Consider the following 18,134-nt stretch of genomic DNA (forward strand, 5'->3'; position numbering starts at 1 on the left):
TCAAATTTAAGACTGAGTAAAAGAGATTTAGTGGCTGGGACAATTAGAGGTAGTAGAGATTTATAAACATAAATCATATGCAATGAGCAGATGGGAAAAAGGAGAGGGCAGATAGATGAAAATATTATTCAAAAAAGGAGAAGCTTAATCCATTGCAAGACAAGTATTGTGTGATAATGACTCTGCCTCCAACGTTTTTCCCAGTAAAGAATACTGATAGACATGATAGATAAATTACATTTAGCTGGGACATTACTAATATGTGTTGATGACAGAATCATTCTAAGGCACTGAAAAATCAAAGCATGGAAATAACTGAAAGACAAAACAGAGCTGTCTTGCATAATATAATAAGTTTTCATTTGATTTCCTTCAAAAAGTCATATCCTGAAAATGAAGGTTGCCTCTGTCATGAGCCACAGAAACCTATTAACAGCACAATCCAATGAATAAATCGAGATAGAGTTGTATGTAACCAAAAGCTAATAAATAAAAATGCAATTTAAGATAAAAAGATTATTAGAAGTCAGCATGAATAAACAAAGACCAATACCTTTACAATCCTTAAAAATAGATTTGCTACCTGGTAGTTTCCCTACATATAAGGTCTAGCAAAAGTAAGTTGAAATAAAAATAAAAATCCCTTTTAGGAGTTGTTACTTATCTACATATCTATATTACTGTGATGGTTAACGTTATCTTGTCAACTTGGCTATGGTGCCCAGCTGTTTGGTCAAACAATAGTCTAGATGTTGCTCTGAAGGTACTCTTTCTGGATAAGATTTAAATTTAAATCAGTTGACTGTGAGTAAAGCAGATTATTTTTCATAGCATGCATGGAACTTATCCAATCACTTGAAGGCCTTAAGAGCAAAGACTGGAGTTCCCCAAAGACAAAGAAATTTTGCATCAAGACTGCAACACAGAAACCCTGTTGCCCTGTAGAATTCAGACTCAAGACTACCTGTGCTTCCAGTCTGTCAGGCTGCCCCACAGGTATGCCATCTCCCACAATCATGTGAGCCAGTTCCAGAAAATATCTCTCTCCTCTCTCAATCTCTCTCTCTCGCTTTTTTATACTATTATTATTATTATACGTTTTATTATATATTACTACATATTACATGTAACATTTTATTATATACTATATATTTATATCATATATTAGCATATATTATATATAAACATATTTAAATATGTATTTATCCTATTATATTAGTGTATTAATATAGTAAGATACATAGCATATAAGATACACAAATAGAACATATAGTAGAGTTCCATATAATAGGATACGTATATATGCTATTATTGGTTCTCTATCTCTGAAGAACTCTGAATTATACAGTAGTTATCAAATCAAGGGGCACTGGGGTCAGAGAGGCTGTGGCTCTTGAATTCTTATCTCAGGCGATGCCCTATTTGGTCACTGGTTCTATTCCTCCATGCTTTGTAAATCCTAGCAGACTAGTCAAAAATCAAGGCAAATCTAAAGATACTAGGGTAAATTCGAGGTTCAAAATTTCCTTCTTAGGTAGATAACAGGACTAGTTCTACTCGTTGAGTGAACTTGCCAATTAATTTGAATAACTGGTTAATTTATATAAGAGAGAAATTAGTCAAATAAGTTGATGACCGAGAAGACCAGTCATCTCTTTCCCATTGTTACGATGCCAACATCTTGACATACATATAAAGTTGCTGTATGCTTACATAAGTAAAGGAAAAACATCTCAAACAGTATTTCTTAGACTATGGCCTACAGTCCACATACAGCATCCATATCAGAATCACCTGAGGTGTCTATTAAAAGGCAGGTCCTTGGGCTTCCCTGGTGGCGCAGTGGTTGAGAATCTGCCTGCTAATGCAGAGGACACGGGTTCGAGCCCTGGTCTGGGAGGATCCCACATGCCACGGAGCAACTAGGCCCGTGAGCCACAACTACTGAGCCTGACCGTCTGGAGCCTGTGCTCCGCAACAAGAGAGGCCGCGATAGTGAGAGGCCCGCGCACCGCGATGAAGAGTGGCCCCCGCTTGCCACAACTAGAGAAAGCCCTCGCACAGAAACGAAGACCCAACACAGCCAAAATAAATAAATAAACCTTATAAATAAATCTGTCCAATCTTAAAAAAAAAAAAAAAAAAAAAAAGTCAGGTCCTTGGTACCATCTGAGCCTTCCTAAATCAAATCTTGTGGAAGGAACTTAGCAATTTATCTATTTGTCAAGCATCCCAGGGCATTCTTACGCTACCAAAGTTTAAAAACCACTGATCTTTAAATATGTATTAAATGTAGTTGAAATTGCTATTTAAACTACCAAATTAAAAAATGTCTAAATGATTTCTGAATTTATATACAAGATTTTTGGCTGTGAAAAATTTTTACGAGCGCCACAAGTTGTTTAAATTTTCAATGTAACAAGATATCTTTCTAATTGTGAAAAAAATTTTTTGCTTTAGAAATTATAATGATTTTTTTTTGTAATTTAAAATACAATTAGAGACAAAACTTTCATTTAACCTTCTAACACATGTTGGCAATTCCCAAACAAATATTTGAGATGAAATTTTGATTGAAATTATTTGCATACTTCTATAGGACCACTTACAAAATTACCATTGATTATATATATTTGAATCTGTTATGAGTAAACAGATAAAAATATATTCCTGATATCTCCTAAGTTTTCCTAAGTAGTATCAGATCAAAAATGATCCCTGCTTTGTGTTTGGTCTTTCCAGGTGTCCTAACTAGCTTCTTATATCCTACCTACACACACACATACACACACTCTTAATCTCCATTAATTTAAATTTTGTGAACTTCTATGCAGTAGGTCCACAAATAATATATGTTGATTAACTGATATACTGATTGAAAATACAGGCATATTTAGACATTTAAAACAAATTTCATTTTCTCGGCATTAAGGAAGCATTGCCTTAATTCAACTAAATTGAGATGTTCCATAAAATACTTCATGTAATTATCTTGGTTTCTTCAAACTGTTATCTTAGTACACATAATTTTATTACACAAAAATGAGCAAAACTGGGGACTTCCCTGGTGGCGCAGTGGTTAAGAATCCACCTGCCAATGCAGGGGACACGGGTTCAAGTCCTGGTCCGGGAAGATCCCACATGCCGTGGAGCAGCTAAGCCCATGCGCCACAACTACTGAGCCTGCGCTCTAGAGCCTGTGAGCCACATCTACTGAGTCCGTGTGCCACAACTACTGCAGCCCGCGTGCCTAGAGCCCGTGCTCTGCAACAAGAGAAGCCACCACAATGAGAAGCCCGCGCACTGCAGCAAAGAGTAGCCCCCGCTCGCCACAACTAGAGAAAGCCTGCACACAGCAACGAAGACCCAACGCAGCCAAAAATAAATTAATTTTTTTAAAAATGAGCAAAACTGGAAATTCATAATCTCAGAATCCTGAACAAATTAAAATAAAATGTTACATATAGATAGTTTACTAAACTATATAAACTATTGCTAAAAAATAGAAATATTTTGTCTAAAAGTTGTTCTTTGCAAACAGTGGTACAAATATTTTAAAAATAATATTATGTATTAAAATATTAAGTATATTCATTTATGTATTGAGTATTAATTTATACATCCATTCTTCAATTCAGAACATATATTTTAGGCACGAACTATATACCAGGAACAAGGAATATGAAAGAAAGACACAGTCCCTTTTCTAAAGGATTTTCATTTGTAATGAGAATAATATTTAGCAAATAAAGACAAATAGTTATTCTTTTTCAGAATTGTAGGTCCAGCTGTCTCTAGGCTCACATTTCGGAAAGCAAGCCCAAGGGATTCAGACTGGAGTGCTTCCTTGAGGCATACTACTACTTTAGCCCGTTTTGGTGGAACCTGCAAACTCTGTTTTATGTCATGACTTCCACTCCCACATACTCCAATCTTTCCAACATCCCATTTGGGCAGAAATATGTAGACTGTGTTTTCATAGCCAATGTGTTTATAGAGATATGACTAACGATAAACAATAGCTCTTGGACTGATACCAAAGAAATAATGAGACTATAATCCTCCAGCATTTACCTTCTCTTATAGGACATGTATAACATTTCTCTGTCATTATCAATGATCTCATTGTTTTACTGATATCAAAATGTTGAGAAGAAAATAGGTGCTATTATACAACATAAAAGGGCATATATTTAATATAAAAAGGCATAAATGAGATGTAAAGATGAAGAAGTTTATTGCTTTTATTTAGAGACCTGGATTAATTTTATCTACATTACCAGCTGCCTATCAATCTCTATGGGTATACAAAATGTAGCTATATGATGTGTATATATAGAGTATTCAGTTTCTCTGTCTCTGTCTCTCTCTATATATATACATGTATGTATACACATGCATACACACACACACATATCTCCAGATAACACAAATAAAGACACAATTCAGATATTTTTATCAGAGGTATGCTTAGCAAATATTTTATTCCAATCTGTAGATTGTCTTTCATTTCGTTGGTTGTCTCCTTTGCTGTGCAGATTTTTTTTTTATTCTGCTGAGAACAAAAATCACTCTTAATGTTGGATTACATTTCCTTACAGTATTTTGTCTATGTTTTAATGTAATTTTTATCATTTTGTATACATAATTTTGTGTTTTGCTTTTATACTCATGAACATTTTAATGGTTGCATAATATTCCACCAAATTGATGTAACATCATTTATTAGCTCTAATTGTAGACATTTAAATAACATTTCCTAATTTTTAATGTTGCTCTAAATAAGGCTATATATCACTAGAGCACTGGGTATAAATCTTCCTTCACCTTTCTGGCTATTTCCTTAAGACAAATTCTAAGAACAAATGATTTCAATTATGGGTCTTGAAAAAAATATTCCGAAGTACCGTTTGGAAAGTTTGTAACAATATACACTCCACCCAACAGTGTTTAAGAATGCTTCTCTCACTCTACCTTCACTACAACTACTTCTTTTCTAAAGTTTTTGATAATTTGATAAGCTTTCTAAAAAGTTTTAGCACTGCATTTCTTTGCAATTGTGATGCATAGTTTTTATGTTTATTCTCATTTCTATTTCTCCCTTTTAAAAATTTTTGTTCATGTAAAAAGCTGCATCGTGAGTCAGTCCCCTCCCAGGAGATTCTGCTGTGTGCCTCCCGCCTCACTCATTTGATAATTCCTGGACTAGGGAATGTTTAGGAGCTTTAAATGACCTGGAAGGCCCTTTTCTGGTCTACTCATCTTGGAGGAAGACAGAGAGGGACACTAAACTTGCTACCTCTCTCCCCCACTTACATCTCAGCTTTTCTTCCAATCTGTAAAATTGTCTTTCATTTTGTCGATTGTCTCCTTTGCTGTGCAGCATTTTTTAACTTCGCTTTTGTTGCCTGTGATTATAGTGTCATATCCAAAAAGTCATTGTCAAGACCAGTGTCAAGGAGCTTTTCCCTATGTTTTCTTCTAGGAATTTTAAGGGTTCAGGTCTTACATTTAAGTCTTTAGTGTATTTTAAATTGATTTTTGTGTATGGTTTTAAGATAAGGGTCCAGTTTCATTTTTTTTTGCATGTGGATATCCAATTTTCCCAACACCATTTATTGATTATTAATTCTTCCAGTCTGGAATGCAGACTTAATGGCTGGAGCTGCAACAGCCATCATGTGATTCCAAAGACAAAAAGTATGTGCAAGACATAAAAGGACTGGAGAATAGAAGGAATTTATAACCAAGATATCCTCCTTGAGCAATAGCGCCAAATTTTGGACTTCATACCTCCAGAATTATTGGATATGAGAAGCACTAATCTTTAAACTGTTTAAGGCTCAGTTCTTCGAGTGACATACAGTATTATGTTAGTTTCAGATGTAAAACACAGTGATTCAAATTTAAATGTCATGACCATCATAAGTCTGGTAACCATGTGCCACCATACAAAATTATTACAGTTTTATTAACTATATTTTGTATGTATATTACATTCCTATAACATTTATTTTATAAATGGAAGTTTGTACCTATTAATCCCCTTCACCTATTTTGCCCAACCTCCCATCCCCCACCCCTCTGACAACCACCAGTTTGCTTTCCGTATCTGTAAGTCTGTTGCTATTCTGTTTTGTTTGTTTATGTTTTAGATTTCACATATGTAAGTGAAATTCAGCTACATGCAAAAGAATGAAATTGGGCCATTTTCTTACACTACATGCAAAAATAAACTCAAAATGGATTAAAGACTTAAATGTAAGACCTAAAACCATAAAACATCTAGAAAAAAACAGGGAGTACACTCTGTGACATCAGTCTCAGAAATATTTTTTTGGATCTGTCTCCTTAGGCAAGGGCAACCAAAGCAAAAATAAACAAATGGGACTACATCAAACTAAAAACCTCGCACAGTGAAGGAAACGATTAACAAAATGAAAGGCAACCTACTGAATGGGAAAAGATGTTTGCAAATGATACATCCAACAAAGGGTTAATACACAATATATATAAAGAAACCATACATAGCGATATCAAAAGAAAAAATCTGATTTAAACATGGGCAGAGGACCTGAATAGACATTTCTCCCAAGAAGATATACAGATGGCAAAGAGGCACATGAAAAGATGCTCCACATCATTAATCCTCAGGGAAATACAAATCAAAATGACAATGAAATATCACCCTACACCTGTCAAAATGGCTATTATCAAAAAGACAAAATAACAAGCGTTGGCTAGGATGTGGAGAAAAGGAAACTCTCATGAACTTTTGCTAGGAACTTAAACTGGTGCAGCCACTATGGAAAACAATATGGAGGTTTTTCAAAAATTAAAAAAATATAAGTACCACACAACCCAGCAATTCCACTCTGGGTATTTGCACAAAGAAAACAAAAACACTAATTTGAAAATATATGTGCATCTCTATGTTCACTGCAGCATTATTTACAATAGCCAAGATATGGAAGTAACCTAAGTGCCCATCGATAGATAAATGGATAAAGCAGATGTGGTATAAATATACAATGGAATATTACTCAGCCATAAAAAACAATGAAATCTTGCCATTTGTGACAACATGGACGGAAGTAGAAGGTATTATGTTAAGTGAAATAAGTTCAGGTTTTTCTGTAACTAGAAAACAAACACAAAGCTAATTGCTAAACATAGGGATTTCCAGTTCTAATTATAACAATAAATAGTAACATTATATCTATTCCAATATAAAATTGTATATAAAGTAATCATTGCATTTGGCTGTTCTCCCTGAAAAAGAGAATAGCCAGCCATACTATTTGAACTCAGCATTAGACATTTTGCCATTTCACTGAACACACAAAAAGGCTGATTCAGTGAATGAAGATAGGATGGCACAGTTCACACCTGCCTCAGTGAGTCTGTTATAAGCATTTTCCTAATGCAGGTGGGGTGGGAATCTCTAACTATAATTACATTAGGTTGCTTGAAGATAGAGGCCATATTTTACTCGTTGATTTTCCTTGTGCTTGGAAGTGTCTTAAAAATGAAATTTCAATATTTGTTTAATTGAATTGCATGGCTCTAAATGTTGTTTAGCAGAGTATGTAGGAGTAGAAATAAAAATATGGGGATTCAACTAGGAAATCAGGGTTTGAACAGAAAAACAAATATAACATTCATATTATCAGCATCTCTTTAAAGAGGACAACCCATCAATTCAGACTCTTCTCATTAAAACCAGGGTGAGACCAACTAGTGGTATTAAATTTTTTTAATGACTTATTTTAGTACATTCCAGTCTTTCATGGGTCTCAGTTAGTGTATGATTTACCTTAAGTATCATTAAATCGCTGATTTTAAAATCTTATATCAACTGTTGATATCACTAGGATTAATAATTTGGATTCCATGTTCTGAGAAACATGTTCCAGGAAAAGTAAATAGCATCTGCTGCTAAATATCTTGTGTTGTTCCAAAGCTCTAAGATACAGATTATGGTTAAGGAAGCTAGATCTGCCGCCAGGTCACCTAGTTTTGGATCCAAACTCTCTGTCGCTACATGATCTTGGCCCAGCTATCTGTAAAATGGCATTGACATTTTTAGGAGTGAGATAAAGGACACTTGGCATTTAAAGCTCTTAGAACTCTATCTGCCATTCAATAAGTATCCCATGAACATTAAAGTTATTTTATTCCTGTTTTTGAAAAAGCAATGTTTTCCTTGTAGTTTTACTCAAATCACATCAAATCAATTCCCAAGACATTTCCATATCGCATTAATCATCTTTATAGTATTAATGCAACCAACCAAGGAAAAGATAAGGTATGTACATATTTCCTTCTTCCATTGTTTTAATCCCTGTGTACTAATCTTTACCAACTGCCACTAAAAGATGACAAAAATCTTATGTTAATTCTGAAATTAAATGAAAGGAATTCATTTAAGGAGTAATGTGTATAGATTATTTGAATTGAAAAAGTTAAGCTTTCCACTTTCTATTTTAGTGAATTTAAGCTTCACAAATGCAAATAATTCTACATAACATGCTTTGAGAAAAAGACGTGGACAGCAGCCCCACCTCCTGGGCAGCATGTGACACTTGCAACATTAGTCCCTGGGACATAAGCATGGACAAGAAACTAATCCTGGCAAATGAACAATCATTTGTTCCCACTCAGTTTTTAAACAACATCCCTGTTTGTCTACAATAACCACATGACTTCTGATGTTTCTGCCAAGTATCCACCTGCCTTTGAAATGTCCTAACAAATACTTCTATTGCGTCCAAATCCCATGAAGCATCTCATTACTGAAATGTTTGTAGGGCATAAAAGAAATACTGGCAGCATGTGAAGTAGTAAAAATGCCCTCTCTATTGCAGGTAATTTCCACATTGCTGTTTTCACCAGTTATTCACCATCAGGGGCTTATGGGATGACAGAACTGACATGCAAGGTCTTTAAAAAGCTGTCTTGCAAATGAATTAATATTTTTCATTTTATGATCGTAATTGGTGACCAGCTGCAGTGAATCAGAAAACATGTTAGTGTCCTTTCAACCTAACAATCTTTTGTCTGCTTAACAAACAGCAGGTTGAAGGCTATAAAAGCAAATCAGAAATAAGATGTCAATTATATCCCATCAGCACACAGATAAATGCACAAATATTTTGCTTGGCTTTTTCCATAGATTAACTAAAACATATTTACCAGAGTTTGGAACTGAGAAAGAGAGCACAAGTTATTTTCTCAATACACTGATAGAGAGACAAGGACATATCTTTTGCTTCTAAGATTTGCAAAAAAGAATTGAAGTATAAGTTTCTAAGAAAAAAGATAAAGCTAGGGTACATTTAATAGTTTTTTTTTTTTTTAATCTTGTTGAGAGAAATAACATCAGGCATCACTGTGCTTGTATCTACGGGTTGGGGGGTGTGGGGTAGTAACTCTTCAGCCTTAGTAAAAAAATAGTTATTTTAATTTCCATCTAAGTAAGTACTAAGATATTCTATAAGAATAAACTCTACAAAGATAGATGATAAATAGATGGATGGATAGATAGATACATAGATGTTGCAATACCATCTTTAATACTCAGTTTCCCTGAAAGTAGGTATGATATAAAGGAAAACTTCGAAGTTTCAATAATGATTTTTAGACCATTTGTCTGAATGGAAGAAGAGCTGAGAGTAATCCATAATGTCTGGAGGACACTAGTTCCTAAACCAACCTCACATGTTTCCTCTGGCATGTTTAATTCATAAATAAGCCTTCCACAAAATTAGAAAAATTGAACACTAGAGATGTGGATTTACAAACTGCATTTACAAGATATTTATAGAACATACTTTCAAAGCATCATTTCATGATGCATCCTTTGACGCATTAGGAACCAAGTACAAACAATGTGGGAGATCACAGCCCCTGTAGTACCTGGCCTTATGTTGTCATAAAAGCTCTTTTCACCAGACCACATAAACTTCCAGAGAAATATATCTGAACTGTTATTTTTAAAAAGAGATATTAATAAAACAGTCTTATTCTATTTTTGAAGTACTGAACACTAGCAAAGTTTTCTCTCCTTGTCTGACACTGCATTGAATACTGTGCATTTACATTCAGTTTAGACCACAAAGACATACAAAAATCTGTTATTACTCTAGAATAGTAAAATCATGATATTTTGAATTACTGATATTATTGAACATTTGTTGATTTTCATTATGCTTGGAGCATTTTGTTATTATTTCAGAAGGAATAAAACATGGTCCCTTGAATCAAAGGGCTAGTAATTGAGACAGGTCATTAAAAAATATATATATAGTGAAAATAATGAAGAGATCACTGTTAAAATAAATGTTTTTCCTCCATATAAGGAGCTCAGCTCTATTAAGGATACTTAAAAACAGAGTTTGCATATGCCTCTTCAAGGAAAATTTGATCTGTGATCCAATAAGCAACCTGGATTCATTTTCAGATAAATTCAATTCATGTTCATAGGCAGAAATTTTTGTTCTGATCATATCCAGCACGTGAACATATAATTTTTTCTGCTTAGTCACACCCCTGACTTTAAACTCTACTTGCTTTGGTTGCTTAAAAAAATAAGACCTCATGTTGTTTCAATCTTTGACATTAAAAAAAAAAAAGGCATGAAATTGAGCTGTGGACTTCCTAGATAAAATTTAAAACCTGAAATTCTACCCAGATTTATAATCAGGAATTTACTCTTAGCTCTGTTTTAAACTTCATAACTTATTTTAAAATCTAAATTTTGACTACTCTTTCCTCTATATGTCTTATAAAAAAATAGCCTTTGTCCAAAAGCAATAAATTCTGATATGACCCTAGGCTGAAAATGTGAGGAAATATGGAGGCATTATTTTGTCATAGAACAGCAAAGAGGCTAACGTGGAAGGATTTGCATAAGGAGGTGAGTGAAAATGCCAGCATCATGCAGTCTCATTATCATTGTATTCTTTCCAATACACAAAGAAACCAAGCCAACAAAAACTAGAAGATCCAGGAATGGGGACAGATTTTTCCCCTTGTTGCTCATTAAACAACACATACCAGTTTCCTATGATATTTTGGAAGCAATAACACAGTTTATGATTTTGTTAGCTAAAATAGTTTGTCAAAAGCAGTCATTGGTTCATCCATTCCAGCAGGAATTGTAAAAGTCATTTGCCTTCGGCAGTTGTGTTAAAGTAATCACAATATGTTCATGCATCTGTAAGAACTGCTCCAGCCTGCCTATAATCCAGATTTTAGAATTAGATCAATGAGAGGCTGTGTTTCCAAATATACTGAAAAAGTAAAGTTTTCTATAGAGGCTGGAGTGCACCCATTGTGTTTGGTGATTTGAATATATTAATTTGTAGACTAAATATTTATAATTTACCCCCAAATCAGAACAAGATAGTCTGTACTTCAGTTTATATCTAATACTGTCTTAGTTGTATTATATACTATTACTGTCAGTTTATCATTAGTCCCTCCAATTGGTATGTTTCAGTGAGCCTGGTAAAGTAAATAACTATTTGCAGTAACAGAGTTAAAGTACCTTCATGTGTCTTTTAGTCTTTCAATGTGCAAGGAAATCCAGGGAGGACAGGAATAATCAGTTAGATGAATCTGAGACCAACAAAATGTCAACAGATGTAAACTACTAAAAGTGCTCATACCTGAGGAAGATGATCCAACTAATATATGAATTGGGACACGTGCTGTAATAATAAAAGCAACAATAACCAAAAAAATGGTGCTTTTAATGTTCTGAGCCCTATTCTAAGTTCTTTGCATATTTTGACTCATTTACTCCTTAAATAACCCGTGTGGAGGGTGATATTCTTGTCCCTCATTTTAAAGAAGAGGAAACGGAGGTCCAAAGGGGATTAATAACTTGCCCAAGTTTACACAACTAGTAAGTAGCAGAGCTGACATCCAAATCCGAGCAACCTGACCACACAGTTCATGTTCTTAACCTACTGCACTAAAGTGCTAATGACAGTGCACAGGGCGGAGCCAAGGAAGAGACTGGCTGAAGAACAAGTGGCTGGTGTGTATTTGTGTAAAGAAAGAAGCCCCGTTTCCAGCCCTTAGGTTTCCTCAGTGCTGGCAGGAGCTGAGGAAAGCAGCAGTCCAGTGTGCCTTCCTCTATCTCTCCTTTAATTCCTCCAAGTTTATACAAGTCATAGGTCCTCTGTACTGCAGACTGAGACATGTGAAGGACAGAGTCATCCACCTATAGAACTAATTTCTTCTGTGACCTCTCAAAATGTTTGAAAATATGCAGGTGTGTATGTCTGACAACGGTGCAACGTAATGTGGTATCTTGCATGGCCTCTTCTGCCTGTCTCTGCTCTGGCTTTGCATAATTGGGCTTCAATTTTGGGGACCCAACTTATTTAATAAAAGTTCCTTATCAGGTGTTAAAATAAAATTCCTTTTCTTAATAGATGGGATGACATCACTTGATTTTAATTTTTACTCAGGCAAGGAAAAAGCCAACTTTGAAAGGTTTTATACATTCAATGCTGCCTGTTTTTACTGATGCTCTTACAATTCTTTGGAAAGGCATAATTATAGGCTACCACAAACACAATTAAATTTCCTCAAGAAGGACTTATTGTGTAACTTTCTATTACAAATTTCACTTCAGAGGGTCCAGCTGAGATAAGGGCGAGGATTATAAAGACTATGATTAAGAAAGTAAAAAAAGAAAACTCATAAATTAAGCATGAGTAGTTTATAGTCTTAATACTCAGACCCTTCATTTTCACTTCTAAGCCATATTACTACCGATAAATATTTGTAGGTAAAGTAGGGATAATAATATGAATAATTTCAAAAAACAAATCATAAACAAAAGAAAAAAAGAAGCTCCTCAGAATAAATGCTTTAATTCTCAATTAATTATAAATATACACTGGAGGCCATTTCCCCCATACAGCCTAATCCTAGAACTGGTCTTTTTCCCAGTGTAAATATACTAATATAATAAATATTTAATTATCTTAGTGCCTTTGCCAGTTTTTCTTAGTAATTTCATAAGACAGCATTTCTAGAAGCTGAGGACATAGTTACACTGAAAACAAAGACTATTTCCCAGTTTTGGAATAAATATTACAAATCTCACATACAGACCCAGAAGTTACTTTGACTTTTTCTTTTGAAAACAGGAGAATAGCTCTGAGAATAGAAAATGCTGTAGGAATTTTAAAAGGCACCAGGAGTTTTCTGTGTCTTCTAAATTCCTTGAACAAGTATTGTACTAACTATACCATTTATTTATCAGTTAATTATAAACTCATTTTTGAAAGCTATTTCACTGACCTATCTAAAATGTGAGACCATTAAACTTTTCAGGGGATAAGTTATTAGTAATGTGTGATTTCTTAAGCATCTAAAACTCTGTGTCTATACTCCATACTTGATAGGCTGGCTGCAAACATTTGTTGATTGCTCAGATGCACTATTTAAAGAATATTCTTGCAAGATATTCATAAGGCATTGAGTTACAAGATGGTGGTTAGTTTTTTTTAATACTTCCATGTATGTATTCAACAATCATCAGTGAAGAGCTACACTGTTAAAGAATGATTCCTGGGCCATGAAACAAACCCTAACAAATTTAAAAGAATAGAAATCATATGGTGTAATGTCAGCAAAATGGCAGTACAGGAATTTCTAGCACCTGTCCCTTCCCAGAAACATCAATTTGAAAAATTATTCATGCACAAAACTACTTTCACAAGAGCTAAGGATTCCAGACAAGGAATTTCACCACCTCAGTGAGACATATAAATAAGAAAAGATGCAATGATTAGGGTAGGAAAGATAGATTCACATTACCTGCATCATCCCTCCTCAAACCCTAGGCAGCCCAGCATGAAAAGAGATACCCTCCCCCTTGGAGAAGGAGAGTGAAGTGAGTGCCCAAATTTACTGCAGACCCCAGTGCTGGCCTGCTCAGCACCAGGCCAACTCCTGAAGCCTGTAATATGGTGGTATATTAATTGAAACTCTAGTATAAAAGTTAAAGGACCAAAGTATTAAATATAGCTACAGCTACAAAACTTTGTTAATGAATGTATAATATAAAAAGAGATAAATTGTGACACAAATACATAAAATACGGGGGGAGTACAAGGGTAGAATATTTGTATGCAGTCAAAGTTAAGTTGTTATCAGACTGTTATATCTTTAAGATATTTTTATGTAAACTTCATGGTAAACACAAAGCAAAAATCTATAGTAGATTCACTAAAGATAAGAGAATCAAGCATATAACTAAAGAAAATCATCAATTCACAAAGAAAGAAAGCAAAAAAAGGAAGAAAAAACTATGAAACAGCAAGAAAAAAATAAGACGGCATTAGTTAGTACTTCTCTATCAATAATTACCTTAACATAAATGAATTAAATTCTCCAATCAAAAGGCATAGAGTGGATGAATGGATTGAAAAACAAGACACAACAGCTGCCTACAAAAGGCTCACTTCAGCTTTAAGGACACATACAGGTTCAAAATTAAGGGCTGGAAAAAGATATTCCATGCAAATGGAAACCAAAAAAGAGCAGAAGTAGCTATACTAATATCACACAAAATAGAATTTAAATAAAGATTGTAACAAAAGACAAAGAAGATCTCTATATAATGATAAAGGGGTCAATTTAGCAATAAGAAATAACAATCATAAATATATATGCACCCAACACTGGAGCACCTAAGTATATTAATAAAATAGTAACATATATGGAGGGAGAAATAAATGACAATGCAGTAATAGTAGAAAACTTCAATACCCTACTTTCAACATTGGTAAGATCATCCAGACAAGAAACCAATAAGGAAATATTGGACTTGAACTATACCTTAGACCAAATAGACCTAATAGACAGGAACGTTTTTAAATGCTTAGAACTAAATGAAAATGAAAACACAACTTATCAAAATTTACGAAACGCAGAGAAAGCAGTGATTAGATGGAAATTCATAGAAGTGAACGCATATATTAGAAATGAAAAAATATCTAAAATCAATAAACTAAGCTTCTATCTTAGGAAAGTATAAAAAGAAAACTAAATTCAAACTAAGCAGAAGAAAAGAAATAATAAAAATAAGAGCAGAAATCAGTGAAGTTGAAAGTAGGAATCAAAAGAGAACATCAAGGAAACTAAAAGCTGGTTCTTTGAAAAAATCAATAAAACTGATAAGACTCTAGCCAGACTAACTAGGAAAAAAAGAGAGAAGACACAAATTACTAATATCAGAAACAAAAGAGGGGCCATCACTACAGATCCTACGGACGTTAAACAAATAGTCAAGAAACATTATGATCAACTCTATGCCCATAAATTTGATAACTTAGATGAAATGGACAAATTCCTTGAAAAAAAACTATTTGCCAAAACTCACACAAGTAGAACTAGACAATCTGAATCGCTTTCTATCTATTAAGGAAATTAAATCACAATTAATAAACTTCCCAAACAGAAAGCCCCAGGCCCAAAGGGTTCACTGGTCAATTCTACCAAACATTTAAAGAAGAAATCATACTGATTCTCTAAAGTCTCTTTCAGAATATAGCAGCAGAAAGAATACTTCCCAACTCAATCTGCGAGGCCAATTATCATACTAACACCAAAACAGACAAAGATACTACAAGAAAGTACAGACCAATACTTCTCATGACGCAAAAATCCTCAACAAAATATTAGAAAAAAACCCTGAAAAAGTATAAAAAGAATTATATACCACAACCAAGTGGGATTTCTCCCAGCTATGCAAGGCTTGTTCAAATTAGAAATATTAATAATAATAATGTAATCTATCATATCAACAGGTTAAATGAGATCTATCATGTGATGATATTAATAGATGCAGAAAAAGTATTTGACAAAATCTAACACCCATTTGTGATAAAAAAAAAAAAAAAACTCAGTAAACTAGGAATAGGGGAGAACTTCCTCAGGAGAAATTAAAAGTTTACTCACTAAGATAAAAAACAAACAAGGATGTTCCTCTCACCACTCCTTTTCAACATTGTACTAGAAGTCCTTGTTAATTCAATGAGGAAAGGAAAGGAAACAAAAGGTATACAGACTGGGAAGGAATACATACAACTGTCTATTCTCAGATGACATGACTGTCTATGGAGAAAATCCAAAAGATTCAACAAAAAAATCTTCTAGAACTAGTAAGTGATTTTAGCAAGTTTGCAGGATACAAAGTTAATATGCAAAAATCAATTGCTTCTCTTTATATCAACAATGAACAAGAGAAATGTGAAATTTAAAATGTAATATCATTTACATTTGCATTCCCCAAAATGAAACACTTAGGTGTAAATCTAACAAAATATTTACAAGATATAATGAGGAAAACTACAAAACTCTGATGAATGAAATCAAAGAAAAACTAAATAAATGGAGAGATATTCCATATGGATGGAGAGGAAGATTCAGTATGGTGAAGACGTCAGTTCTTCCCAACTCGATCTATAGAGTCAATGCGATTACAATAAAAAGCCCAGCAAGTTATTTTATGGGCTATTGGCAAACTGATTCTAAAGTTTACATGGAGAAGCAGAAGTCCCAGAATAGCCAACACAATACTGAAGAACAAAGTTGGAGGACTGATGCTACTCAACTTCAAGAGTTATTACAAAGCTACCGTAATCAAGACAGTGTGTTATTGGCTAAAGAAGAGAAAAATAGGTCAATGGAATAAAACAGACAGCCCCAAAATAGACTCTCATAAATAAAGTCAACTGGTATTTGACAAAGGAGTAAAAGCAATACGATGGAGCAAAAACAGTCTCTTCAATAAATGGTGCTGAAACAACAGCACATCCACATGGAAAACAAAAAGAATCTAAATACAGACCTTATACCCCTTAGAAAAAGCTACACAAAATGCATCATAGACCTAAATGTAAAATGCAAAACTATAAAACTCCTAGAAGATAACAGGAGAAAATCTAAATGGCCTTGGGTATGGCAATGACTTTTTAGATATAACACCAAAAATGAGATCCATGAAAGAAATAACTGACACGCTGGACTTCATTAAAATTTAAAAGTCTGTGAAAGACACTATCAAAAGAATTAGGAGAAAAGCCACTGGCAGTAAATATTTGCAAAGATACATCTGATAAAGAACTGTTACCCCAAATATACAAAGAACTCTTAAAACTCAACAACAACAAAAAAACTGATTAAAAAATAGGTCAATGATCTTACCAGAAACCACACCTAAGAAGATACTCAGATTGCAAATGAAAATATTCAGATTCCAAATCATATGTCATCAGGGAAATGCAAATTAAAACAACGAGATAACATTACACATCTATTAGAATGACCAAAATCTGGAACACTGACCTCACACTGTAGAGATGAAGTGGAGAAGCAGGAACTCTCATATGTTGCTGGTGGGAATGCAAAATGGCACAGCCATTTTAGAAGATAGTTTGGCAGTTACTTACAAAACTAAACCTATTCTTTCCACATTACTTAGCAATCATGGTCCTTGGTATTTACTCAAGCAGTTGAAAACTTATGTCCACACAAAAACCTGAAGAGGGATGTTTAAAGCAGCTTTATTCATAATTGTCAAAATCTGGAACACACCAGGATGTCCTTCAATAGGTGAATGGATAAACCGTGGTATATCCAGACAATGGAATATTATTCAGCACTAAAAAGAAATAAGCTATCAAGTCATGAAAAGATAGGGAGGAAACCTAAATGCATATTTCTAAGTGAAAGAAGCCAGTATGAAAAGGCTGTATGATTCCAACTATATGGTATTCTAAAAAAGGCAAAACTATAGAGACACTAAGAAGATCAGTGGTTGCCAGGAGTGGGAGTGGGGGAGAGATGAATAGGCAGAGTGGATTTTTAGGGCAGTGAAAATACTCTGTATGATATTATAATGATGGATATATGTCATTATACATTTGTCAAACCCATAGAATGCACAATAAACAAGAGTGAAACTTAAGGAAAATTATTACCTTTGAGTGATAATATGTCAGTGTAGGTTCACTCTTCATAAAAATGTACCATTCTGGTGAGTGATGTTGAGAATAGGGGACGCAACACATCGGGGAGGCAAAGGGCTTGTGGGAAATCTCTAT

General features: G+C 34.1%; 1 protein-coding gene and 1 long non-coding RNA gene across 2 annotated transcripts in view; one reads left to right on the top strand and one right to left on the bottom strand.

Annotated features, from left to right (window-relative positions):
- The window catches only part of SGCZ (sarcoglycan zeta), a 929,817-nt gene that overhangs the window by 392,804 nt on the left and 518,879 nt on the right, over window positions 1-18,134 (bottom strand). The window lies entirely within an intron of this gene.
- On the top strand, window positions 638-14,290 carry LOC309619693. The gene is made up of 2 exons (XR_014239165.1): window positions 638-1,817; window positions 2,156-14,290. It is a non-coding gene; the product is annotated as an uncharacterized lncRNA (long non-coding RNA).

This window comes from Balaenoptera borealis (assembly GCF_965194805.1).
Source record: "Balaenoptera borealis genome assembly, chromosome: 21".
NCBI lineage: Eukaryota > Metazoa > Chordata > Mammalia > Artiodactyla > Balaenopteridae > Balaenoptera > Balaenoptera borealis.